The sequence below is a fragment of the Oratosquilla oratoria genome, chromosome 14, assembly GCF_046742065.1.
Source record: "Oratosquilla oratoria isolate Oo_2021 chromosome 14, ASM4674206v1, whole genome shotgun sequence".
NCBI classification, from domain to species: Eukaryota; Metazoa; Arthropoda; class Malacostraca; order Stomatopoda; family Squillidae; genus Oratosquilla; species Oratosquilla oratoria.
In genome coordinates this window covers 33,257,319-33,283,198 of record NC_134790.1, presented here as the reverse complement: position 1 = coordinate 33,283,198, position 25,880 = coordinate 33,257,319, and the positions used below count along the sequence as shown (strand labels likewise).

The window sequence follows — 25,880 nt, the reverse complement described above, 5'->3', positions numbered from 1 at the left end:
TGAAAGTTGCGACTGTAACGGGGACTCGGGGAAGCGTGCGCAGAAGATGCGACAATGGCACAGATAACGAGAACGAGAACGAGACCTCAACGGATAAAAGCAACAATAACGACAGCTTCACAGGCAATAACAGCGATAGCATTAAATATTCAGCTTGTAACGCACTGTTAAATGGATCAATAGTAATGGAGCTATTTTCATTCAGTAATTTTTTTCCAATTTCAGTTTGAAACAAAGACAGGCACAGACACATAGACATAGACACGCAGAAACACACACACGTACACACATACACCGGCTCCACGATGTATTGATGCCGCTTTCGACCGCTACTTTAGCGATCCGAGTTCGAGTCCCACCCAGGGTTGAGAAAAATTTAGAACAATTCCACTGCGAGCCGGCACTCCAGCTGTGGTGGGCAAAGAGTTGTACATGTACATTACCCATAGATCGGGTTATGTATGAGCTCTTGAACTCTCATTCGGGAGTGTAATAGTTGTCGATCACAAGTATATCACGTGATTCAAGACATCGGTGAATTACATACAGAGAAAAAAAGAGAGAAAGAGATCCCTACTGCCAAAGTATTTAGGCTTTTCCTACAAATCATGGTCGTATATGAATTTCTAGTCTAGTCTGCCTATTTCACATGGACAAATACAGTATATATATATATATATGTATATATGTATATATGTATATATATATATGTACATACATATATATATATATATATATATATATATATACAGTATATATATGTATATATATATATATATATATATAAATAAATATATATATATATATATATATATATATATATATATATATAAAGTTTGGAGTTGCTCACCTCATTCAGGAAAGAAAAACTCGGGATCTAAAGTCATCCAAATAAACGAACATAATTTTCTTAATAACATTAAAATACTACAAGCTAGAAATACAAGAGATAAAAGGATAGATATGACAGAGATCTCTCATTTTCAAAGAAGTGATCTGGCGGCTGTTGAGGTACATTGTAGCCTCCAGTGTGATGAATTTGTTATAGAAGCAGCGTATCTTGGTGTGCAGTATAAGAGTATGTGAGGCAAATGCAAATGTACCGGGTGTGGCTATTTTAAATGAAAGTCAAAGTTGGTTTGGCGGTATACTATAATCATTGACGTGTGTATACAAGGAGTACAAGCTCTGAACTGCCGCCCCGCTGCCAATTTTGGCGCGAAGAAATGTACATCGCATTTTGTAATAACCAATATAATTACAATTTTACACAATGAATAATAAAACAACAATAATAAAACATATGACAATTTCATAAAGAGGGGGAAACATATAATTCCCCAAATGAGCAACACACAAGTACAATGTACGATAATATACAACATAGGAGGCGAGTGAGAGGAGAAGCAACATACAAGTACAATGTACGATAATATACAACATAGCATGCTAACACACGAAGATATCGTGCTGTGATAAGAGCGCAGGAAAGGAACACAGAGAAGACCAATTGTGTGGGCTTGAGTGAGTACTCGGAGAGCACCGGAGGGAGAATGGAGAAGGCCAAATTAAGGACAGAATTCAAATAGCTAAAACTATTGCAAACTCCCATATGACCTACATTCATGAAGCCATTGCACTGTATTCAGATTAAGAAGATAGAAATTCTCTTTTCTAGTCATTTATAGCCCCCAGGACTCTTGCATTACAAAAGTTACATATTGTACCTATCTTTACACTTAATCTATCACCTTGGCCTGATGGTCTAGGGGTATGATTCTCGCTTTGGGTGCGAGAGGTCTCGGGTTCAAATCCTGGTCAGGCCCAGTGTTTTCTGGAAAAATTCTGTAAGCACCAGGAGACTCTTTAATGTGCTCATAATGAACCAGTGATAAATGAAGAACACTTAATACTTATTCTAAATAAAGAAACTGCCTATCCATATCCGTACTTTGCGTCATTAAAATTTACAGTGAACATCCTCACTCAATAAGAGTGACAGAGGACACGGGGAATGTTAAGTAATTGAGAAGATTATCATTTTCATGTCAGATAAAAATGATTTCTTCATTGTTATATACTTTAAAAATCTCCGCAAACCTGTACACAGCGCGCGCGTGCACCAGCGCACACACTAATTAATACCTACAGGCATGCGATATTTTTCTACTCTGCGTATAGTGGAAATGTTATTTATCCCTATCTATCTATCTATGTCTATCTATATACCAAAGGCTTCTTCCCCTTTTTAAACTGGGCAGCCAGATCAGACACGCACCCACTCCCATCCACCACCCTCGTCTCTCTATTATCTTTGCTCCTTGTGGATGAAGGGTTATTCCTGTCTTCTGCCCACTGCCCGACACATCCAGTACAGGGCCACTTTACTTACGCTTGAGCCCCCCCCCCCTCACCCGTTCCCTCATGTGGGAAATAGAAGAGTCGGGTAGAAACCCTTCGGGCTACGTCAAGATATCATCCATACACAATCATCCTCCGATCACCCCTATCCCTTGCCTGCTCTCTTCCTTGCTCAACAGGCATCCCCTCTTACTCAAAGTTCTTTTCACCCCACCTTCCATCTCATCCTCAGTCGTCCCCTCAAGTTCACTTCATCCACCTCTGATTTCTACAACTTTTTTGCTATTTTTCTTCACTCATGTGCCCAAACCATTCCAATATTCTTTCATATGCCCTATCTACCAGCTTCCTTTCCACCCCCGTTCTCCTGTTTACCTCCTCATTTCTCACTCTATCCAACCTTGTAGCTCCTACCATACTTCTCAGATACTTAATTTCAAACATATTCAAAATTGTTTCTGCCTCTCTTCAATTCCAAATCTCCGAAATCTCCAACCCATATAGTGTTGTGGGCATAATGAACCTTTCATATAATCTTCTCTTTGCATCCATTCCCAGATCCCTATTATTCATCTCTACCTAAATAAAACCGAAGTAATAATGCAGAGCCGGGAAAACGAGGCAGAACACAGATCTACGCGCCTAAGAAAACAGATTATATGAAGTTACACTGTGTCCATGATACTCTAACCACACTTGAGCTGCTGATTTTAGATTTTTTCTTTACTCGCCCGAGTATGGAGTATGAATTTCAAGTCTGGCGTGATCCGCCTCAGTCGGTACTGAACAACGTCGAAACAAAACCCTTTCATCTTAAAACATCTTCAGTTGATTGTCTCGAACCTCGTCCACTTCGCCACGACAATACAGTATATTTGATGAAGAAAGGACAAATGAGAGATTGGGTGGTGGGAGTAAAACGAAGACGATCTAGGAATTTATTTACTCTAACGTTTCGACCAACTTGGTCTTCCTCAGAGAGATGTACAGATTTTTTTTCCAGCACTTGGACAAGCATGGTCACCTGCACTACTGGAACGAGGCTGAAACTCTTCAAAAGAGTTTGGAGAAGAAGGCAAGGAAAACAATCGAAGCTGTATACATAAATACTAATGAAAACACCAACGAAAGAGATGGATTTGTTTGTTTGTCAAAGGTGGCAAGTGTGCTCGTGCTGGGCGCGACAAAATGGGTCGTGCACGGGACAATTGATCGCCGCCCAGGCGCTTTAACCTGACCGAGTGCCCTATAGGAGTGATATAAATTGTAACCCATGTAAAAAACTTTCTGTGTATCTCTCTAAAGAAGACCAAGTTGGTCGAAACGTTAGAGTAAATCAATTCCTAGATCGTCTTCGCTTTACTCCAACCACCCAATCAACACAGTATATATCTGGTTCCTTTCCTTTCCTATTCTCATAGTCACTGTACTCCAGAATCTAATAGATATTTGCCTCCCATTCTTGAAAGACGATTCTAAAACGTTTTAAATGTTTCAGTCCAAATTCCCTTTCCAAGGGTCAACTAGTCCTATCACTCTTTTCGTCCACTGGTAGGTTCTGCAAGTCTCCTCTTCCTAGGACTTTTCTACAAGTCTCAAAAGAGTTATAACATCTACCTAATACTAGATTTATCTTATAAGCTTGGCCTGATGGTCTAGGGGTATGATTCTCGCTTAGGGTGCGAGAGGTCCCGGGTTCAAATCCCGGTCAGGCCCAGTGTTTTCTAAAAGAAATTCCTCTAACAACTACATTTATTCATGGTGCTCGAAATAGCCTAGTGATAAAAAAGAACACTACATTCCCGTCCGAAATGAATAAACAGCTGACCCACATGCCACTTGGGATCATAAAATTCGTCAGTGAACATCGTCATCTAGTAGGAGTGAAAGTCGCGACTCTAACGGAGTATGCGGAAGTGTATGTAAAGGATGTGTGTTTTATGTTTGAGCCCAGTAATCACGTGGACAACTGCTATTTTTGTGCCCTACTTTTGAAGGGTATTAACAAGAAAAATCGACACACCCTTGTCTATCCTAATCTTGCCTCTGCTATCAGATCGGTTCTACACAGTGAAGAGTTTCCTAATTCTGTCTTCAGTTTCTTACCACAGATAACTTTGCCCACAACCGAAGAAGATTCATCACCTGAAGATGACACAGGAGATCAAGCTTTTTCTATTGAGACGTTGCCTCAGCTATTCTCCAGCAGGTACAACTGAATGATCTAGTTCGTGAATTGAACCTCCCAAAAAAATCTGCAGAACTTTTGGCTTCCCGACTGAAAGAGAAGCATTTCCTAGAGAATGGTATCCGTGTTACCTTTTACCGGAGTCGGCATGAACAATTCTTTTCTTTCTTCACAAAAGAGGAAGAGCTGGGTTATTGTAGAGGTATCATTGGTCTTTTTGATCAACTTGGCATTGAGGAATACAAACAGCTCCAAGCGTAGTTTAAAATGCTTGTTATTGCACAACGGAAATTTGTATGGCTCTGTCCCACTCGGTCACACAACAACTTTGAAGGAAAAATATGAAAAAATAAAATTTGTTTTAGAAAGGATACGGTATCACGATTACAAATGGGTCATACGCGTTGACTTAAAGATGGTGAATTTCTCTTGGGATAGCAATCTGGGTAATTGAGATGATAATTATTTTCATATCAAATGAAACTAGTTTCTTCATTGTTATACTTTGTCTAAGATCATACGCAAACCTGCACACAGAGTGCGTGCACCAGCGTACACACTAATTAATACCTACAGTCATGCGATATGTTTCTATTTTGCGTGTACTGCAATGTTATTCATCTCTATCTATATACCAAGGACTTCTTCTACCTTATAAGGGAGGTAACCAAGTCAAAGACACGCACCCACTCCCATCCACCAACCATGTTTCCCTCTTATCTTAGCCCCTTGTCTCCAACCCACTGGCCGGGTCAGAAACAAAACGCATCAGGACTCAGCATTTTTATATCAGGGCCGCTTCATTTACACGGCGATTCCCCCACCTCTCCGTCCCCTCACTAGGAAGATGGAGAAGTCGGGAAGAAACGCATCGGGCTGCGTCAAAATTTTGTCCATACCCTTGTCCTTTTACCCCTATCATATGCCTTTTCCCTTTCTTGCTCAACAGGCAATTCCCTCTTGCTCAAAGCTTCTTCCACCCCATCTATCCATCTCATCCTCAGTCGTTCCCTCAAGTTCACTCCATCTACCTCCGATTTCCGCACCTCTTTTACCATTTTTTTTTTCTTCGCTCATTCTTTCCAGGTATCCAAACCATCCAAATACTCTTTCATATGCCCTATCTACCAGCATCCTTCCTTTCCACCCATGCTCTCCTCACCTCCTCATTTCTCACTCTATCCAACCTTGTAGCCCTTAATCTCAAACATATCTAAAATTGTTTTTGTCTCTTATAAGTTCCAAACATCCGCAGCATATATAGTCGTAGGCACAATGATCCATTCATATAAATTCTGCATCCATTTTTATATGCTTATTATTCATATCTGTACATAACAATGTAGGGCCAGGAAGATGGGGCAGGACACAGATCTACGCGATTGAGAAAACAGATTATATGGAATTAAGTGTTCTGTACCATGTTCAAGATGCTCCAACTACACTTGAGCTGCTGGTTTTAGAATTTTTGTTTACTCGACCGAATATGGAGTGTCTCGTATTTGGAATGATTTGCCTCAGTCAGTACTGAACAAGGTCGACTACAGACCCTTTTATCTTATCAATACATCTTTTTCAGCTGATTGTCTCCAACTTCGTTCACTTCGCCGGGACAATGCATATCTGGTTCCTTTGTTTTCCTATTCTAATAGTCACTGTACTCCAAAATTCAAGATATTTGTCTCCCATCTTTGAAAGACTATGCAATGATAGATTCTAAAAAGATTTAAACGTTTCAGTCCAAATTCCCTCTCCAAAGGTCAACTAGTATTATCACTCTTTTCTTCCACTGGTAAGTTCTGCAAGTCTCCTCTTCCTAGCACTTTTCTACATGTCTCAAAAGAGTTATATTATCTACATAATACTATATACAACTTGTAAGATTGGCCTGATGGTCTAGGGGTATGATTCTCGCTTAGGGTGCGAGAGGTCCCGGGTTCAAATCCCGGTCAGGCCCAGTGTTTTCTAAATTAAATTCCTCTAATAACAACTACATTCATTCATTCATGGTGCTCAAAAGAGCCCACTGATAAAACGAACACTTCATGCCCTTCCGAAATGAATAAACAGCTGACCCATATGCGCACTTGGGATTATAAAATTCGTCAGTGAACATCGTCACCTAGTAAGAGTGAAAGTCGCGACTGTAACGGGGCAAGCGGAAGTGCATGTAAAGGATGTATGTTTTATGTTTGAGCCCACGCAACTATGCTTGCATGTTTGTACATACACAGCTTGCATACAAGCATGCACATAAGCACACACTAGTTGTTAGTTGCATGCAACCGACATCGATTTTTTCCCTACGTGTTTCGTGATTACTAAACATCCCTACACAAAAAGAGCTATTATAACGGCGCAGATGACTAGAACAGACGAGGAGCAAATGCCAGGAGGCTCGTAGCTGCGATTGAAGCCGTCATCTCCTATCCCCGGAGCGGGGATAGGAGATGTTAGAGATAGGATTGAAGAGTGTTTAGTAGGGGAAGGTAAGGACCCAGTAGTTTGCTTAAATCCCGGGGGAAATTATATAGATAAGTTACGGAGTGAGGAATTTTTGCGCGGTTCCGGGATGCGCTAGACAAGATTAGAAATAGGGGAGGTGTTCCTGTTGTATGTGGAATCCTTCCGAGGCGTAGAGTTGGAGGCATGTGGCATTCCAGGACTATTGCAATGAATTGCAGGCTGGCAAAACATTTTAAGGCCAATGGATGGGCCTTTGTCGACAACTGGGACCGTTTTTATGGTAAGAATCACCTATACACAAGGGACGGGGTGCACTTGTCACCCAGAGGATTTCGGCTCCTTGCTAAATCCCTTGAGCGAGAAGTAGGCATCCTACAGGGTTTTTTTCGGGTAGATTACGTGGGAGTAGGGGTGAAGTATCGGAATATAGTTTAGGCAATAGAAGCAACTTAGGGAGGGACTGTGAAAAGAATCACCAAAGCAGGTGGAGGGAAGATAAACTTAAAGTTTACTATACAAATAGCAGGAGCATAATTAACAAAATTGATTTGCTGCGAGGTAAAGCATGCGTAGAGAATTTCGATATTATAGCTATTACTGAATCCTGCATCAACATGGCTGATAAACATTCCCTTATGGAAATCGAAATAGAAGGATATAAGTTTTTTCACAGGAATAGGGTTGCCAGAAATGGGGGAGGTGTAGCACTTTTTGTTAAAAATACATTAAACTGTATAGTCAACAATTCGATTAAGGAAGAGGACTGTACGGAATCTATTTGGGTAGAGATTATAGGCAAGAATAAGAAAGTCATTATTGGCGCCTTGTATAGATCTCCTAACCTCAGCATTGAGCAGATTGATCCCCTGATTCATGAAATTCACAGAGCGTCGTAGTACAAAAACGTTGTGATCATGGGATATTTTAATTATAGAAACATTGACTGGAAAATTTTAATAGGAGATCATGTTACGAAGAAATTCCTAGATGTGGCGCAGGATAATTTCCTAAAACATGTGATTACCGATCCTACGTGGGGACAAGATACCCTGGACTTAATTTTAACTAATGATGAGCACCAAATTAGCAGCGTAATAGTGGGAGATAGTCTAGGCTCTTGCGATCATTAGTAAATAAGAGTTAATGTTATTTGGGAAAAATTAAAAAGTACGAATAACGTCCAAGTACCAGACTTCAGGAAAGCAAACTTTGACAATATAAAAATTTATTTGAAATTGAATACGAAATGTTATGCGGACGTTTCGAACATTGTCGGGTCTTGGTGCGTGACTGAGGGTCAGGTCACGACTAGGGGTCGAGTCACGGAGGGTAATATGCATACCTGGGATCAGGTCATTTGGGGGCGAGGGCTCAACAGTCAGGTCAGCGATTTGGATGAAATGTATAGCAATCTAACTGATCTAATTATTAATGCACAAAACACATTTATCCCCCTAAAGTCAACAAGAAAAAATAGTAATACTCCCAAATGGATGACGGACAGATTCATGAGATCGGAATGAAAAGAAGACTTTACGTAAAAATGAAAAACGGGGAATCACACCTTAGATCAAGATATAACGAAATGTCAAAGCTGGTTAAAAGGTTAAAAGGCAAAGCTGGTTAAAAGGAATACACGTACAGCAAAACGTAAAAAAAACGAGGAATCACACCTTAGATCAAGATATAACGAAATGGCAAAGCTGGTTAAAAGGAATACACGCACAGCGAAACGTAATTATGAAATCAAGGTTGCCAGTCAAGCAAAATCCAACCCAAAGGGTTTCTTTCACCTCTATTAAACAAAAAATAAAGAAAGAATAGGACCAATTAAAAACGATGAAAATGTCATGATAGAGTCGGAGGAAAAAATGAGTGAGGAGCTTAACAATTATTTTCTATCGGTGTTTACTAATGAGAGGTTAGATAAAGTACCTGACTGCGATCCGATTTTCAGAGGGGATGAAGAAAGTAGTCTATCTAATATCAGCATTAGTAAAGAAGTAGTCAAGCAGATTGAAAGACTTAAAGCTACAAAATCTCCGGGTCCAGACGAAATTTTTCCAAGAATGTTTAAGGAGTGTTCATCTGAAATCTGCGACCAGTTAACTGAAATATTTAATAAATCGGTAGACACTGGTTTTGTGCCAACTGCTTGGAGGCAGGCAAACGTTGTTCCTGTTTTTAAGAAGGGAGATAGATCGTCTATATGCAACTACAGACCAATCAGTTTGACATCGGTTATAGGAAAAATGCTTGATTCAATAATAGTAAATAGACTCAGAGAACACATCGAAGGACATGATTTAATTCGTGATTCACAGCATGGTTTCTCCAAGGGTAAGTCATGTGTGACTAATCTTCTATCCTGTTACACTAAAGTATATAAAGCGTCAGATAACAATGATAATTGCAATTTTATTTATATTGACTTTAGCAAAGCGTTCGACAAGGTGCCACACCAGACACTACTAAATAAAATCAAAGCCCATGGCATAGGAGGAAAAGTGTTAGAATGGATTAGAGCTTGGATTAGTAACAGAAAACAGCGGGTCACCATAAATGGAATAGAATCTAGGTGGGGCAACGTTACCAGCGGGGTCCCCCAGGGCTCGGTTTTGGCTCCCTTGTTGTTCATTATGTACGTAAACGACTAAGACGATGGGATAAATAGTGATGTTAGTAAGTTTGCGGACGGCACTGAAATAGGACGCCTAATTAGGTCAGGAGACGACGCCCAGATTCTGCAGGATGATCTTAATAAATTGTTAACATGGTCGGTGAAATGGCAAATGAACTTCAATATCTCTAAGTGTAGCGTGTTAAACGTAGGGCTACACAACCCCAAAAATAGATACAGCTTAGATAACACGTTTTTAGACAAATCTGAGTGCGAGAGGGACTTGGGAGTTCTGGTGAGTCCGGACCTTAAAACCAGGAAGCAGTGCATTAGCGCCAGAAATAAAGCTATCAGAACATTAGGTTTCATTGCTAGGACGGTAACGAATAGAAGTGCAGAGGTAATTATTAAACTTTATCTAGCGATAGTTAGACACATCCTTGACTATGCGGTACAGTTTTGGTCTCCGTCCTACAGAATGGACAAATTCACTAGAATCAGTACAGAGAAGAATGACCAAAATGATATATGGACTTAGAAATTTGCTTTACGAAGAGAGGCTTGGGCACCTTAACTTACACTCTCTGGAAAGACGCAGAGTGTAGGGTGATCTAAAAGAAGTGTTCAAGTGGATCAAAGGTGATGCAAACAGGGTCATCATAATAAAGCAACAGGGCAGGACTCGCGGTAATGGGTATAAACTGGACAAATTTAGATTTAAGAAGGAAATGGGCAAGAATTGGTTTACTAATAGGGTGGTCGATGAATGGAATAAACTTAGTAACCATGTAGTACGCGCTGAAACTATCAGTTGTTTTAAAAAACTATTAGATAACTTTATGGATGGGGATGACAGGTGGTGATGGATACGGAGCTGCCTAGTGTAGGCATTATGGTCTCTTACAGTCTCCTTTATTAAGCGTTTTAGGTACTGTTGGGGTAGGTTACAGTCATTGCTGGCAATCGGAGAGAAGTGCGGGATTTGAATCCACAACTAAGCGAGTGCGAGACCAGCACGCTTCTCAATACACCATGCAGTGCACGCGATACAAAACTCATAAGCTATTGACAAACAGTTTATACGAAATTGATTGTTCAGTACCGTGACCAAAATGTTGACTCGAGTATGGACCACGCATCTCACGGTTGGAGAGATTCGCCTCACTCAGTGCTCAACAGGGTGGAGTCTGAAGATATCCATCTTACAGACGCTTCTTTTATTTTAATCACTTTTCCTTATAAACACAGAACATTGGAACTTCTTCCTTTGCATCAACTAGAAATGCAAGACATAGAACACATTGAAGGGCATAATTTAATTCGTGTTTCACAGTATGGTTTCTCCAAGGGTAAGTCATGTGTGACTAATCTTCTATCCTTTTACACTAAGGTATATAAGGCTTCAGACAACAATGTAAATTACGATGTTATTTACCTTGACTTTAGCAAAGCGTTCGACAAAGTGCCACACCAGAGACTACTAAATAAAATCAAAGTCCATGGCATAGGAGGAAAAGTGTTAGAATGGATTAGAGCTTGGATTAGTAACAAAAAATAGCGGGTCACCATAAATGAAATAGAATCTAGGTGGGGCAATGTTACTAGCGGGGTCCCCCAGGGCTCGGTTTTGGTTCCTTTGTTGTTCATTATGTATATAAACGACTTAGACGAAGGGTTAAATAGTGATGTTAGTAAGTTTGCGGACGACACTAAAATAGGACGCCTAATTAGGTCAGGAGACGACGCCCAGATTCTGCAGGATGACCTTAATAAGCTGTTAACATGGTCGGTGAAATGGCAAATGAACTTCAATATCTCTAAGTGTAGCGTGTTAAACGTAGGGCTACACAACCCCGAAAATAGATACAGCTTAGATAACACGTTTTTAAAAAAAATCTGAGTGCGAGAGGGACTTGGGAGTTCTGGTGAGTCCGGACCTTAAAACCAGGAAGCAGTGCATTAGCGCCAGAAATAAAGCTAACAGGACATTAGGTTTCATTGCTAGGACGGTAACGAATAGAAGTGCAGAGGTAATTATTAAACTCTATCTAGCGATAGTTAGACCCATCCTTGACTATGCGGTACAGTTTTGGTCTCCGTCCTACAGAATGGACATAAATTCACTAGAATCAGTACAGAGAAGAATGACCAAAATGATACAAGGACTCGGAAATTTGCCTTACGAAGAGAGGCTTAGGCACCTAAACTTACACTCTCTGGAAAGACGCAGAGTGCGGGGTGATCTAATAGAAGTGTTCAAAGGTGATGCAAATAAGGTCATCATGATAAAACAACAGGGCAGGACTCGCAGTAATGGGTATAAACTGGACAAATTTAGATTTAAGAAGGAAATAGGCAAGAATTGGTTTACTAATAGGGTGGTCGATGAATGGAATAAACTTAGTAACCATGTAGTAAGCGTTGAAACTATCAGTTGTTTTAAAAAACGATTAGACAACTTTATGGATGGGGATGACAGGTGGTGATGGATACGGAGCTGCCTAGTGTAGGCCTTATGGTCTTTTGCAGTCTCCTTTATTTCTTATGTTCTTATGTTCTTATAGAATATGTATTTTCAAAAAATTAAACAAGCCTTCGTAGAGGCATATTACGGGGTTTGGTATGACGAATTAGTTATAGGACCAAGATACAGTGAGATGGCGTTAACATGTGAAGAAAGCACAAAGTTACGGTTACAAAAGTGAATAAAAACACAAGTGTCTTGTATTCAATTTTATTCACAATTTCAGCTTATGTTGTAAATATAAAATCTAGTCTCGACGGTTCTTCATTACTTCTATATCTGGCATTTTCTTTTACCCATTGTTTCATTGTATGTTCTATAGTCATGTCAAATAATACATTTCCCGATAGATCTCCGCCTTTCACTGTCATCTCTTCCCAACAGATTACTTTGCAGTTAAAATTTCCCATAAGCACTAGGTTACCGCCATCCTTCAGCATCTCGCCCTATGGATGCCTTGTATCTTCTAATATTTTACATGCTCGCCCTCTTTCCAAACGCCCGCTTCTGGGGACACATAAATCACCACAAACTTTCTACTTCTAACGTCTCTGTCTTCAATTTTTATCATGATCATTTCCACATTTATCATGATCATTTCCACATTTCATTAAAAAGCGTAATGAGGAATAGAAATTTGGGAATGGATGCTAAGAGGAGACTGTATGAAGGAGTGATTGTGCCAACAGCACTGTATAGAGTAGAAACATGGAACATAAGAGGGGAAGAGAGAAGGAGTTTGAATGTGTTTGAGATGAAGTGTCTGAGAAGTATGATGGGGGATATTAGGCTAGATAGAGTGAGAAATGAGAGGAGGTGAGGAGGAGAACAGGGGTGGAAAGGGAGCTGGGAGATAGGGTTGATGAAAGAATATTAGGATGGTTTGGACACATGGAAAGAATGAGTGAAAAAAGACTAGTAAAGGAGGTATGGAAGGCAAATGTGGAGGGAGTGAACATGAGGGGACGTCCTAGGATGAGATGGATGGATGGGGTGAAGGGGGCTTTGGGGAAGAGGGGAATGTCTGTTGAGGAAGGACGGGAGAGGACAGAAGACAGGGGTGAATGGAGAATGGTTGTATATGGAAGATGTTGTGATGCATGAGGTGGAATGGACGGGGGGATGGGGGGGGGTGAGGTAGTGTGTGTGAGCAAAATTTTGACGCAGCCCGAAGGGATTTCTCCCCGTCCTCTCCTTTATATGGGGGGAAGGAGAGGGGGGGTCGCCGATTTAATGAAGCGGCCTTGCTGTGGATGTGCTGTGTCTTGCGACACTGCTTCTGACCCAGGGCAGTGGACAGGGTGCAGGGATGACCCGTCATCTAGGAGGTGCTAAGATGGGAGGGAGGGTGGAGGGGTGTGGAGTGTTTTCAGGGATGGAATGGATGGGAATGATTTTATGCCTTTTCCTTTTTGGCTACCTCCCTAGTAAAGGGGGAAAATCTTGGTATGTGTATGTATGTATCTGTATTTCCACACTGTTTTTACCCTCTGTGACCTTCGTCACATTGAAGTTTTTCTTGGCCAAAAACATAATTCCTCCGCCCTGTTTCTCATTTCTGTTTTTAATCCAGTAATTATATATTTGGTGATAGTGAACCCTTTAATTTCGTCTCCACAATTCCCATTATGTCTGTTTTTTCATCTGACAGGTAATCATTTAGTTTATTCAATCCTGAGATTAATCCGTCGATATTAGCACAGGCCATTTTTAATTTTCTTCTACTTCCCGTTTTCTTTTCTTTTCGTTTCGCTTACCTTGGTGCTCCATTTTCTCAGCCTCATATCTAAGACGCTCTAATAGATCTCCTTGTTTTCTGTCTCCGTTCTTTTTTTTTTTTTTTTTTTTTTTTAAGCTTCATCTCTTAGTGTCTTCTATTTCCTCATCATTCGTTTCTCTTTTTATCAATATATTGTTGTAATGGTCAGTCTTTGCTAACTTACCTGATTTTGCCAGTATGTCTTCTGCTACCATTTGGGATCTTAGATTTATCTTTAGATGTCGATTTCTTTCTTTAGAATATTGTCCTACTATACGAGTATATACTTCCTCTATTTCTTTTCCTACTTCTTGATCATCGTCTTGTACTTCTTTTAGAATTGTTTTTGCCCCTTTTTTCTCGAGTACCTAACCAAACCATGTTGTTCCTTTAGTCCATATACTACAATACACTTTTTCTATCCGCTGTATCTCTTACCCATTTTGCATTTTCATTGATTACTTGAATAATTGTGTCCTTTGCGTTTTCCTGTATCTGTTGTTGTACTATTTCTTTAAAAGCTATCTCTTCGTTTTCTCTGTTTTCATTGCATTTTTTAATCATCTGCAAATTTTCCTCAGCTAAGTTTTCTTCAATTCCTTCAGACATTGCCTGTATTTTGTGATTTACCTCTTTTTTTTTTTTATTCTCACTACTAGTAGTATCATTGTTTTTCATCTTTTCATTTTCACGTTTAACCTTGGGGTCTCAAAGCCTCTATTTACATTTAGTTTCGGTATAGCGCCCCCAGAGCGCTCTGCGTTTATGTCAACATTCGAATCAAAATTGTCACCGTTTTTCCCTGATCCGCCTAGACTCCCTTGAATTTTCTCACTATAGACACTTTTAACACTGCACAGAGATCATATTGAGCAACCACAAGTGCTCCCCCTCTCACTCAATACAACCCAGGCCTCTTGTTTTCCTTGCACTGTTGAGAATTTTCGTCTTATTCGGCATCCCACGAAACTCAAGCTGACAGCGAGCCGGCACTCCATTTCTAGTGGGCAAAAAGTTGTACATGTACATTACCCATAGATCGGGCTATGTATGAGCTCTTGAACTCTTATTCGGGAGGGTAATAGTTGTCGATCACGAGCATAACTCGTGATTCAAGACAGCGGTGAATTACATACAGAGATAGAAGAGAAAGATATACAATGGTATAGTATTTAGGCTATTCCTACAAATCATGGTCGGATATGAATTTGTAGTTTACTCTGCCTATTTCACATAGACAAATACAATATATATATATATATATATATATATATATATATATATATATATATATACTGTATATATATATGATATATCAAGTTTGGAGTTGCTCATCTCATTCAGAAAAGAAACCCTCGGGATCTAAAATCATCCAAATAAGCGAAGCTTAATTTTTTAAATAACATTAAAATATAAGATAGAAATAAAATAGATAAAAGAATTTATGTGGTGACTGTTGAGGTACATTGTATCCTCCATTGTAATGAATTTGTTATAGGATCAGCGTATCTTGGTGTATAAGAGTATGTGAGGCAAATGCGTTCTGTGATAAGAGCGCAGGAAAGGAACACAGGAAAGACCAATTATGTGGGTTTGAGTGAGTACTCGGAGAGAACCGGAGGGAGAATGGAGAAGGCTAAATTAAGAACAGAATTCAAATAGCTAAAAGTATTGCAAACTCCCATATGACCTACATTCATGAAGCCATTTCACTGTATACAGATTAAGAAGATAGAGATTCTCTTTTCTAGTCATTTATAGCCCTCAAGACTCTAACATTACAAAAGTTACATATAGTACTTATCTCTACACAGTATCTGTAACCTTGGCCTGATGGTCTAGGGGTATGATTCTCGCTTTGGGTGCGAGAGGTCCCGGGTTCAAATCCCGGTCAGCCCCAGTGTTTTCTGGGAAAATTCTGTAAGCACCAGGAGACTCTTTAATTTGTTCATAATAATAAACCAGTGATAAAATAAGAACACTTGATACTTATTCGAAATGAAGAAACAACTTATCCATATCCATACTTAGGGTCATAAAAATCTACAGTGAACGTCTTCACTCAATAAGAGTGACAAACGACACGGGGAATATTAAGTAATTGAGAAGATAATCATTTACATATCAGATAAAACTAATTTTTTCATTGTTATATACTTTATCTAAAAAAAAACGCAAACCTGTACACAGTGAGCGCGTGCATCAGCGCAACACTAATTAATACCTACAGGCATGCGATATTTTTCTATTCTGCGTGTAGTGGAAATGTTATTCATCCCTATCTATGTCTATCTATAAACCAAGGGATTCTTCCCCCTTATAAGGGAGGTACCCAAGTCAAAGGCATGCACCCATTCCCACTTCTATCTGCTATCATCCACCACCCTTGTTTCTCTCTTATCTTAGCTCCTTGTGGATGAAGGGTCATTCCTGTCTCCTCCCCACTGCCTGGCACATCCAGTACAGGGCCGCTTTACTTACGTATCAAACCCCCCCTCACCCGTTCCCTCATGTGGAAAATTGAGAAGTTGGGTAGAAATTCTTCGAGCTACATCAAGATATCATCCATACACAATCATCCTCCGATCACCCCTATCCTTTGTCTGCTCTCTTCCTTGCTTAACAGGCATTCCCCTCTTGCTCAAAGTCCCTTTCATCCCATCTATCCATCCATTCAATCCTCAGTCGTCCCCTCAAGTTCATTCCATCCACCTCTGTTTTCCACACCTATTTTGCTATCTTGTTTTCTTCGCTCAGTCGTTCCAGGTGTCCAAACCATCCAAATACTCTTTCATAAGTCCTATCTACCAGCATCCTTTCCATCCTCGCTCTCCGCCTCACCTCCTCATTTCTCACTCTATCCAATTTGTTTCTGTCTCTTTTAAGTTCCAAACATCCGCAGCATATATAATCGTAGGCACAATGACCCCTCCATGCAATATTTGCATCTATTCCTAGATGCCAATTATTTATATGTAAATAAGAATGTGCGGCCAGGAAGATCGGGCAGGACACAGATCTACGCGATTTAGAAAACAGATTATATGGAATTAAGTGTTCTGTACCATGTTCATGATGCTCCAACTACACTTGAGCTGCTGGTTTTAGAATTTTTGTTCACTTGACCGAATATGGAGTATCCCGTATTTGGAATGATTCGCCTCAGTCAGTACTGAACAAGGTCGACTACAAATCTTTTTATCTTATCAATATATCTTTTTCAGCTGATTGTCTCCAGCTTCGTTCACTTCGCCAGGGCAATATATATCTAGTTCCTTTGTTTTCCTATTCTAATAGTCACTTTATTCCAAAATTCAAGATATTTGCCTCCCATCCTTGAAAGACTATGCAATAATAGATTCTAAAACGTTTCAAACGTTTCAGTCCAAATGCCCTTTCCAAAGGTCAACTAGTACTATCACTCTTTTTTTCCACTGGTAGGTTCTGCAAGTCTCCTCTTCCTGGTACTTTTCTACAAGTCTCAAAAGAGTTATATAATTTACCTAATACTATAAATAGCTTATAACTTGGCCTGATGGTCTAGGGGTATGATTCTCGCTTAGGGTGCGAGAGGTCCCGGGTTCAAATCCCGGTCAGGCCCAGTCTTTTCTAAAAGAAATTCCTCTAATAACAACTACATTCATTCATGGTGCTCAAAAGAGCCAAGTGATAAAACGAACACTTCATGCCCCTCCAAAATTAATAAACAGCTGACCCATATGTGCACTTGGGATTATAAAATTCTTCAGTGTACAGCGTCACCTAGTAAGAGTGAAAGTCGCGACTGTAACGGAGCATGCGGAAGTGCATGTAAAGGACGTATGTTTTATGTTTGAGCCCACACAACTATGCTTGCATGCTTGTACACATACACAGCTTGCATACAAGCATGCACATAAGCACGGAATAGTTGGTAGTTGTATGCAATCGACATCAATTTTTTCTCTACGTGTTTCGTGATTACTAAACACCCCTACACAAAAAGAGCTAATATAACGGCGCAGATGACTGGAACAGATAAGGAGCATATGTCAGGCTCGCAGCTGCGATTGAAGCCGTCATCTTTGCAGTATTATGCGCTTTAGAGACTGTTGGGGTAGGTTACAGTCATTGCTGGCAATCGGAGATAAGTGCGGGATTAGAATCACTCAACTAGGCGAGTGCGAAACCAGCACGCTTCTCAATACACCATACAGTGCAAGAGATACAAAACTCACAAGCTATTGACAAACAGTTTATACGAAATTGATTGTTATTGTTCAGTACCATGATCAAGATGTTGACTCGAGTATGGACCACGCATCTCACGTTTGGAGAGATTCGCCTCACTCAGTGCTCAACAGCATGGAGTCTGCAGACATCCATCTTAACGACGCTTCTTTTATTTTAATCACTTTTCCTTATAAACATAGAACATTGGAACTTCTTCCTTTGCATCAACTAGAAATACAAGACATATAATATGTATTTTCAAAGAACTAAACAAGCCTTCGTAGAGGCATATTACGGGGTTTGGTATGACGAATTAGTTATAGGACCAAGATACAATGAGATGGCGTTAACATGTGAAGAAAGCACAAATTTACGGTTACAAAAGTGAATAAAAACACAAGTGTCTTGTATTCAATTTTATTCACAATTTCAGGTTCTGTTGGAAATATTAAATCCAGTCTCGACTGTTCTTCATTGCTTCTGTATCTGGTATTTTCTTTGACCCATTGTATCATTGTATGTTCTATGGTCATGTCAAGTAATACTTATCCCCATAGATCTCCGCCTTTCACTGTCATCTCTTCCCAATAGATTTCGTTGCAGTTAAAACCTCCCATACGTACCTGTTACCTCTATCCTTCAGTATATCGTTTGATGAATGTCTTGTATCTTCTAACATTTTTGCATGTTCGTCCTTTTTCCAAGCGCCCGTTTTTGGGGGCACATAAATTACCACAAACTTTCTACTTTTCATGTCGCTGTCTTCAACTTTTATCATGATCATTTCCACACTGTTTTTACCCTCTGTAACCCTCGTCACATTTAATTTGTTCTTGACCAAAAACATGATTAATCCGCCCTGTTTCTCGTTTCTGTTTTTAATCCAATAATTATATAACCCATGTCCAGCACTATTAGGTGGTAGTGACCCGCTTAATTTCGTCTTTACAATTCCCATTATGTCTGTTTTTTCTTCTGATAGGTTATCTTTTAGTTCACTCAATCCCAAGATTAATCCGTCTATATTAGTATAGGCCATTCTTTAATTTCTTCTACTTACCTTGGTGCACCATTTTCTCAGCCTCATGTCTGATACTCTCCAATAAATCTCCTTGTTTTCGGTCTCCGTTTTTTTTTTTTTTTTTTTTTTTTAAGCTTCATCTCTTAGCGTCTTCTCTTTCCTCATCATTCGTTTCCATTTTTATCAATTGTTGTAATGGTCACTCTTTGCTAACTTACCTGATTTTGCCAGTACGTCTTCTGCTACCATTTGTGATCTTAGTTTTATCTTTAAAGGTCGATTTCTTTGTTTAGAATATGTCCCACTATTTATATTTCCTATATATATATATTTTTTCTACTTTATGGTCATCGTCTTGTACTTCTTTTAAAATTGTTTTTGCCATTTTTTTTTCTTTTTCTCTCAAGTACTTAACCAAACCATGTTTTTTCTTTAGTCCATATACTACACTACACTTTTTTCTATCCACTATATATATATGACCCAATTTGCTTTTTCTTTGATTATCTCTTCGTTTTCTCTGTTTTCATTCCATTTCTTAATCTGCAAATTTTCTCACCGAAGTTTTCTTTAATTCTTTCAGACATTACCTGTGTTTTGTGATTTACCTCTTTTTTTCATTCTCATTATTGGGAGTATCATTGTTTTCCATCTTTTCATTTTCACGTTTAACCTTGGGGTCTCAAAGCCTCTATTTACATTTAGTTTTGGTATAGCACCTCCTGAGGGCTCTGCGTCTATGTCAACATTCGAATCAAAGTTGTCACCGTTTTCCCCTGATCCACCTGGATTCCCTTGCATTTTCTCACTATAGACACTTTTGACACTGCACAGAGATCATTTTGGGCAATCACAAGTATTCCCCCTCCCACTCAATACAACCCAGGCCTCTTGCTTTCCTTGCACTGTTGAGAATTTTCATCTTACTCGGCAGCCTACAGAACTCAAGCTAACAGCGAGCCGGCACTCCATTTCTAGTGGGCAAAAAGTTGTACATGTACATTATCCATACATCGGGCTGTATATGAGCTCTGAACTCTCATTCGGGAGGGTAATAGTTGTCGATTACGAGTATAACTCGTGATTCAAGACAACGGTGAATTACATACAGAGAGAGAAGAGAAAGATATATAATGCCATATTATTTAGGCTTTTTCTACGAATCATGGTCGGATATGAATTTCTATTTCACATAGACAAATACAATATATATATATATATATATATATATATATATATATATATATATATATATATATATATATACATATATGATATATCAAGTTTGGAGTTGCTCATCTCATTCAGGAAAGAAACCCTCGGGATCTAAAGTCATCCAAATAAGCGAAGCTTAATTTATTTTAATAATATTAAAATATAAGCTAGAAATAAATTAGATAAAAGAATTTATGTGGTGACTGTTGAGGTACATTGTATCCTCCAGTGTAATGAATTTGTTATAGGGTCAGCGTATCTTGCTGTATAAGAGTATGTGAGGCAAATGCGTTCTGTGATAAGAGCGCAGGAAAGGAACACAGGAAAGACCAATTATGTGGGTTTGAGTGAGTACTCGGAGAGAACCGGAGGGAGAATGGAGAAGGCTAAATTAAGAACAGAATTCAAATAGCTAAAAGTATTGCAAACTCCCATATGACCTACATTCATGAAGCCATTTCACTGTATACAGATTAAGAAGATAGAGATTCTCTTTTCTAGTCATTTATAGCCCTCAAGACTCTAACATTACAAAAGTTACATATAGTACTTATCTCTACATTACAACTTTAACCTTGGCCTGATGGTCTAGGGGTATGATTCTCGCTTTGGGTGCGAGAGGTCCCGGGTTCAAATCCCGGTCAGCCCCAGTGTTTTCTGGGAAAATTCTGTAAGCACCAGGAGACTCTTTAATTTGTTCATAATAATAAACCAGTGATAAAATAAGAACACTTGATACTTATTCGAAATGAAGAAACAACTTATCCATATCCGTACTTTGGGTCATAAAAATTTACAGTGAACGTCCTCACTCAATAAGAGTGACACAGGACACGAGGAATTTTAAGTAACTGAGAAGATAATCATTTTCATATCAGATAAAACTAATTTCTTCATTGTTATATACTTTATCTAAAAACCTCCGCAAACCTGTACACAGCGCGCGCGTGCATCAGCGCAACACTAATTAATACATACAGGCATGCGATATTTTTCTATTCTGCGTGTAGTGGAAATGTTATTCATCCCTATCTATGTCTATTTATATACCAAGGGCTTCTTCTTCCTTATAAGGGAGGTAACTCAGTCAAAGGGATGCACCCACTCCCATCCACCACCCTTGTTACTCTCTTATCTTAGCTTCTTGTGGATGAAGGGTCATTTCTGTCTCCTGCCCACTGCCCAGCACATCCAGTACAGGGCCGCTTTACTTACGCATCAGACCCCCCCTCACCCGTTCCCTCATGTGGAAAATTGAGAAGTCGGGTAGAAACTCTTCGGGCTACATCAAAATATCACCCATACACAGCCATCTTCCACTCACCCCTATGCCCTGCCTTCTCTCTTCCTTGCTCAACAGGCAATCCCCTCTTACTCAAAGTTTCTTTCATCCCACCATTCATCTCATCCTCAGTCGTCCCCTCAAGTTCACTCCATCTACCTCCGATTTCCACACCTCTTTTGCTATCTTGTTTTCTTCGCTCAGTCTTTTCATGTGTCCAAACCATCCAAATACTCTTTCATAAGTCCTATCTACCAGCATCCTTTCCAACCACGCTCTCCTCCTCACCTCCTCATTTCTCACTCTATCCAACCTTGTAGCCCTTAATCTCAAACTTATCTAAATTTGTTTCTGTCTCTTTTAAGTTCCAAACATCCGCAGCATATAGAGTCGTAGGCACAATCACCCCTTCATGCAATCTCTGCATCCATTCCTAGATGCCTATTATTTATTTGTAGATAGGAATGTGCGGCCAGGAAGATCGGGCAGGACACAGATCTACGCGATTTAGAAAACAGATTATATGGAATTAAGTGTTCTGTACCATGTTCATGATGCTCCAACTACACTTGAGCTGCTGGTTTTAGAATTTTTGTTCACTCGACCGAATATGGAGTATCCCGTATTTGGAATGATTCGCCTCAGTCAGTACTGAACAAGGTCGACTACAAATCTTTTTATCTTATCAATATATCTTTTTCAGCTGATTGTCTCCAGCTTCGTTCACTTCGCGAGGGCAATATATATCTGGTTCTTTAGTTTTCCTATTCTAATAGTCACTTTATTCCAAAATTCAAGATATTTGCCTCCCATCCTTGAAAAACGATGCAATAATAGATTCTAAAACGTTTTAAACGTTTCAGTCCAAATTCCCTTTCCAAAGGTCAACTAGTACTATCACTCTTTTTTCCCACTGGTAGGTTCTGCAAGTCTCCTCTTCCTAGCACTTTTCTACAAGTCTCAAAAGAGTTATATAATTTACCTAATACTATAAATAGCTTATAACTTGGCCTGATGGTCTAGGGGTATGATTCTCGCTTAGGGTGCGAGAGGTCCCGGGTTCAAATCCCGGACAGGCCCAGTCTTTTCTAAAAGAAATTCCTCTAATAACAACTACATTTATTCATGGTGCTCAAAAGAGCCAAGTGATAAAAAGAACACGTCATGCCCCTCCAAAATTTATAAACAGCTGACCCATATGTGCACTTGGGATTATAAAATTCGTCAGTGAACATCGTCACCTAGTAAGAGTGAAAGTTGCGACTGTAACGGAGCAAGCGGAAGTGCATGTAAAGGACGTATGTTTACATGCACATAAGCATGGAATAGTTGGTAGTTGCATGCAATCGACATCAATTTTTTCTCTACGTGTTTCGTGATTACTAAACACCCCTACACAAAAAGAGCTAATATAACGGCGCAGATGACTGGAACAGATGAGGAGCATATGCCAGGCTCGCAGCTGCGATTGAAGCCGTCATATCTGCACTATTATGCGCTTTAGAGACTATTGAGGTAGGTTACAGTCAATGCTGGCAATCGGAGATAAGTGCGGGATTTTGAATTCACAACTAAGCGAGTGCGAAACCAGCACGCTTCTCAATACACCATACAGTGCAAGCGATACAAAACTCACAAGCTATTGACAAACAGTTTATACGAAATTGATCGTTCAGTACCATGATCAAGATGTTGATTCGAGTATGGACGACACATCTCACGATTGGATAGATTCGCCTCACTCAGTGCTCAACAGGGTGGAGTCTGAAGATATCCATCTTACAGACGCTTCTTTTATTTTAATCACTTTTCCTTATAAACACAGAACATTGGAACTTCTTCCTTTGCATCAACTAGAAATGCAAGATATAGAATATGTATTTTCAAAGAATTAAACAAGCCTTCGTAAAGGCATATTACGGGGTTTGGTATGACGAATTGGTTATAGGACGAAGATACAATGAGATGGCGTTAACATGTGAAGAAAGCACAAAGTTACGGTTACAAAAGTGAATAAAAATACAAGTTTCTTGCATTCAATTCTATTCACAATTTCAGCTTATGTTGTAAATATAAAATCTAGTCTCGACGGTTCTTCATTAATTCTAAATCTAGTATTTTTATTGCCCATTGTGTCATTGTAGGTTCTATAGTCATGTCAAATAATACATTTCCCCATAGATCTCCGCCTTTCACTGTCATCTCTTCCCAACAGATTTCTTTGCAGTTAAAATTTCTCATAAGCATCAGGCTACCTCCATCCTTCAGCATCTCGTTTATGGATGCCTTGTATTTTTTAACATTTTTGCATGCTCACCCTCTTTCCAAGCGCCGTTTTTGGGGGCACATACATCACCACAAAGTTTCTACTTTTTATGTCTCTGTCTTCAACTTTTATAATGATCATTTCCACATTGTTTTTATCCTCTGGAACCTTCGCCACATTTAAGTTTTTATTAACCAAAAACATGATTCCTCATCCCTGTTTCTCGTTTCTGTGTTTAATCCAATAATTATATATTTGGTGATAGTGAACCCTTTAATTTCGTCTCCACAATTCCCATTATGTCTGTTTTTTCATCTGACAGGTAATCATTTAGTTCATTCAATCCTGAGATTAATCCGTCCCTATTAGTATAGGCCATCTAAATTTCTTCTACTTCCCGTTTTCTTTTTCTTTCGTTCCGCTTACCTTGGTGCACAATTTCTCGGCCTTATGTCTAAGACTCTCCAATAGAACTCCGTGCTTTCAGTCTCCGTTTTTTTTTTTTTTTTTTTTTTTTAAGCTTCATCTCTTAGCGTCTTCTCTTTCCTCATCATTCGTTTCCATTTTTATCAATTGTTGTAATGGTCACTCTTTGCTAACTTACCTGATTTTCCAAATAAGTTTTCTGCTACCATTTGTGATCTTAGTTTTATCTTTAAGTATCGTTTCTTTTTTCAGAATATTGTCCCATTCTATATACTTCTTCTATTTTTTCTACTTCTTATCATCGACTTGTACTTCTTTTAGAATTGTTTTTGCCATTTCTTATTCTGCTTTTTCTCTCAAGTACCTAACCAAACCATTTTTTTTTTTTTTTTTGTCCATATACTGCGATACACTTTTTTTCCATCCACTGTATCTCTTACCCAATTTGCTTTTCCTCTGATTACTTGAATAATTGTATCCTTTGCATTTCCTGCATCTGTTGTTGTATTATTTCTTTAAAAATCATCTCTTCGTTTTCTCTGTTTTCATTGTATTTTCTAATCATCTGCAAATTTTCATCAGCTAAGTTTTCTTCAATTCCTTCAGACATTGCCTGTAGTTTGTGATTTATCTCTTTTTTTTTTTTATTCTCACTACTAGTAGTATCATTTTTTTTTTTTTTCATCTTTTCATTTTCACGTTTAACCTTGGGGTCTCAAAGCCTATAGAGTATTTAGATTTAGTTTCGGTATAGCGCCTCCAGAGGGCTCTGCGTTCATGTCAACATTCGAATCATAATGGTCGCCGTTTTCCCCTGACCCGCCTGGATTCCCTTGCATTTTTTCACTAGACACTTTCAACACTGTACAGAGATCATTTTGGGCAACCACAAGTGCTCCCCCTCCCACTCAATACAACCCAGGCCTCTTGTTTTCCTTGCACTGTTGAGAGTTTCCGTCTTATTCGGCATCCCACGAAACTCAAGCTGACAGCGAGCCGGCACTCCATTTCTAGTGGGCAAAAAGTTGTACATGTACATTACCCATACATCGGGCTATGTATGAGCTCTTGAACTCCCATTAGGGAGGGTGATAGTTGTCGATCACGAGTATAACTCGTGATTCAAGACAACGGTGAATTACATATAGAGAGAGAAGAGAAAGATATACAATGGTATACTATTTAGGCTTTTCCTACAAATCATGGTTGGATATGAATTTCTAATTTAGTCTGCCTATTTCACATAGACAAATACAATATATATATGATATATCAAGTTTGGAGTTGCTCATCTCATTCAGGAAAGAAACCCTCGGGATCTAAAGTCATCCGAATAAGCGAGGCTTAATTTTTTTTTATAATATTGAAATATAAGTTAGAAATAAAATAGATAAAAGAATTTATGCGGTGACTGTTCAGGTACATTGTATCCTCCAGTGTAATGAATTTGTTATAGGAAACAGCGTATCTTGCTGTATAAGAGTATGTGAGGCAAATGCGTGCTGTGATAAGAACGCAGGAAAGGAACACAGGGAAGACC

General features: G+C 39.2%; 7 non-coding genes across 7 annotated transcripts; all 7 read left to right on the top strand.

The window, feature by feature from the left end:
- Positions 1-1,754: 1,754 nt before the first annotated feature.
- Positions 1,755-1,826, top strand: TRNAP-UGG (transfer RNA proline (anticodon UGG)). The gene has a single exon. It is a non-coding gene; the product is annotated as a tRNA-Pro (tRNA).
- Positions 1,827-4,005: 2,179 nt separating this feature from the next.
- On the top strand, positions 4,006-4,077 carry TRNAP-AGG (transfer RNA proline (anticodon AGG)). The gene has a single exon. It is a non-coding gene; the product is annotated as a tRNA-Pro (tRNA).
- A 2,357-nt stretch (positions 4,078-6,434) lies between these two features.
- TRNAP-AGG (transfer RNA proline (anticodon AGG)) lies at positions 6,435-6,506 on the top strand. The gene has a single exon. It is a non-coding gene; the product is annotated as a tRNA-Pro (tRNA).
- A 9,239-nt stretch (positions 6,507-15,745) lies between these two features.
- Positions 15,746-15,817, top strand: TRNAP-UGG (transfer RNA proline (anticodon UGG)). Its single transcript has one exon. It is a non-coding gene; the product is annotated as a tRNA-Pro (tRNA).
- A 1,630-nt stretch (positions 15,818-17,447) lies between these two features.
- On the top strand, positions 17,448-17,519 carry TRNAP-AGG (transfer RNA proline (anticodon AGG)). Its single transcript has one exon. It is a non-coding gene; the product is annotated as a tRNA-Pro (tRNA).
- Positions 17,520-20,943: 3,424 nt separating this feature from the next.
- TRNAP-UGG (transfer RNA proline (anticodon UGG)) lies at positions 20,944-21,015 on the top strand. The gene has a single exon. It is a non-coding gene; the product is annotated as a tRNA-Pro (tRNA).
- A 1,641-nt stretch (positions 21,016-22,656) lies between these two features.
- TRNAP-AGG (transfer RNA proline (anticodon AGG)) lies at positions 22,657-22,728 on the top strand. The gene has a single exon. It is a non-coding gene; the product is annotated as a tRNA-Pro (tRNA).
- Positions 22,729-25,880: the final 3,152 nt, after the last annotated feature.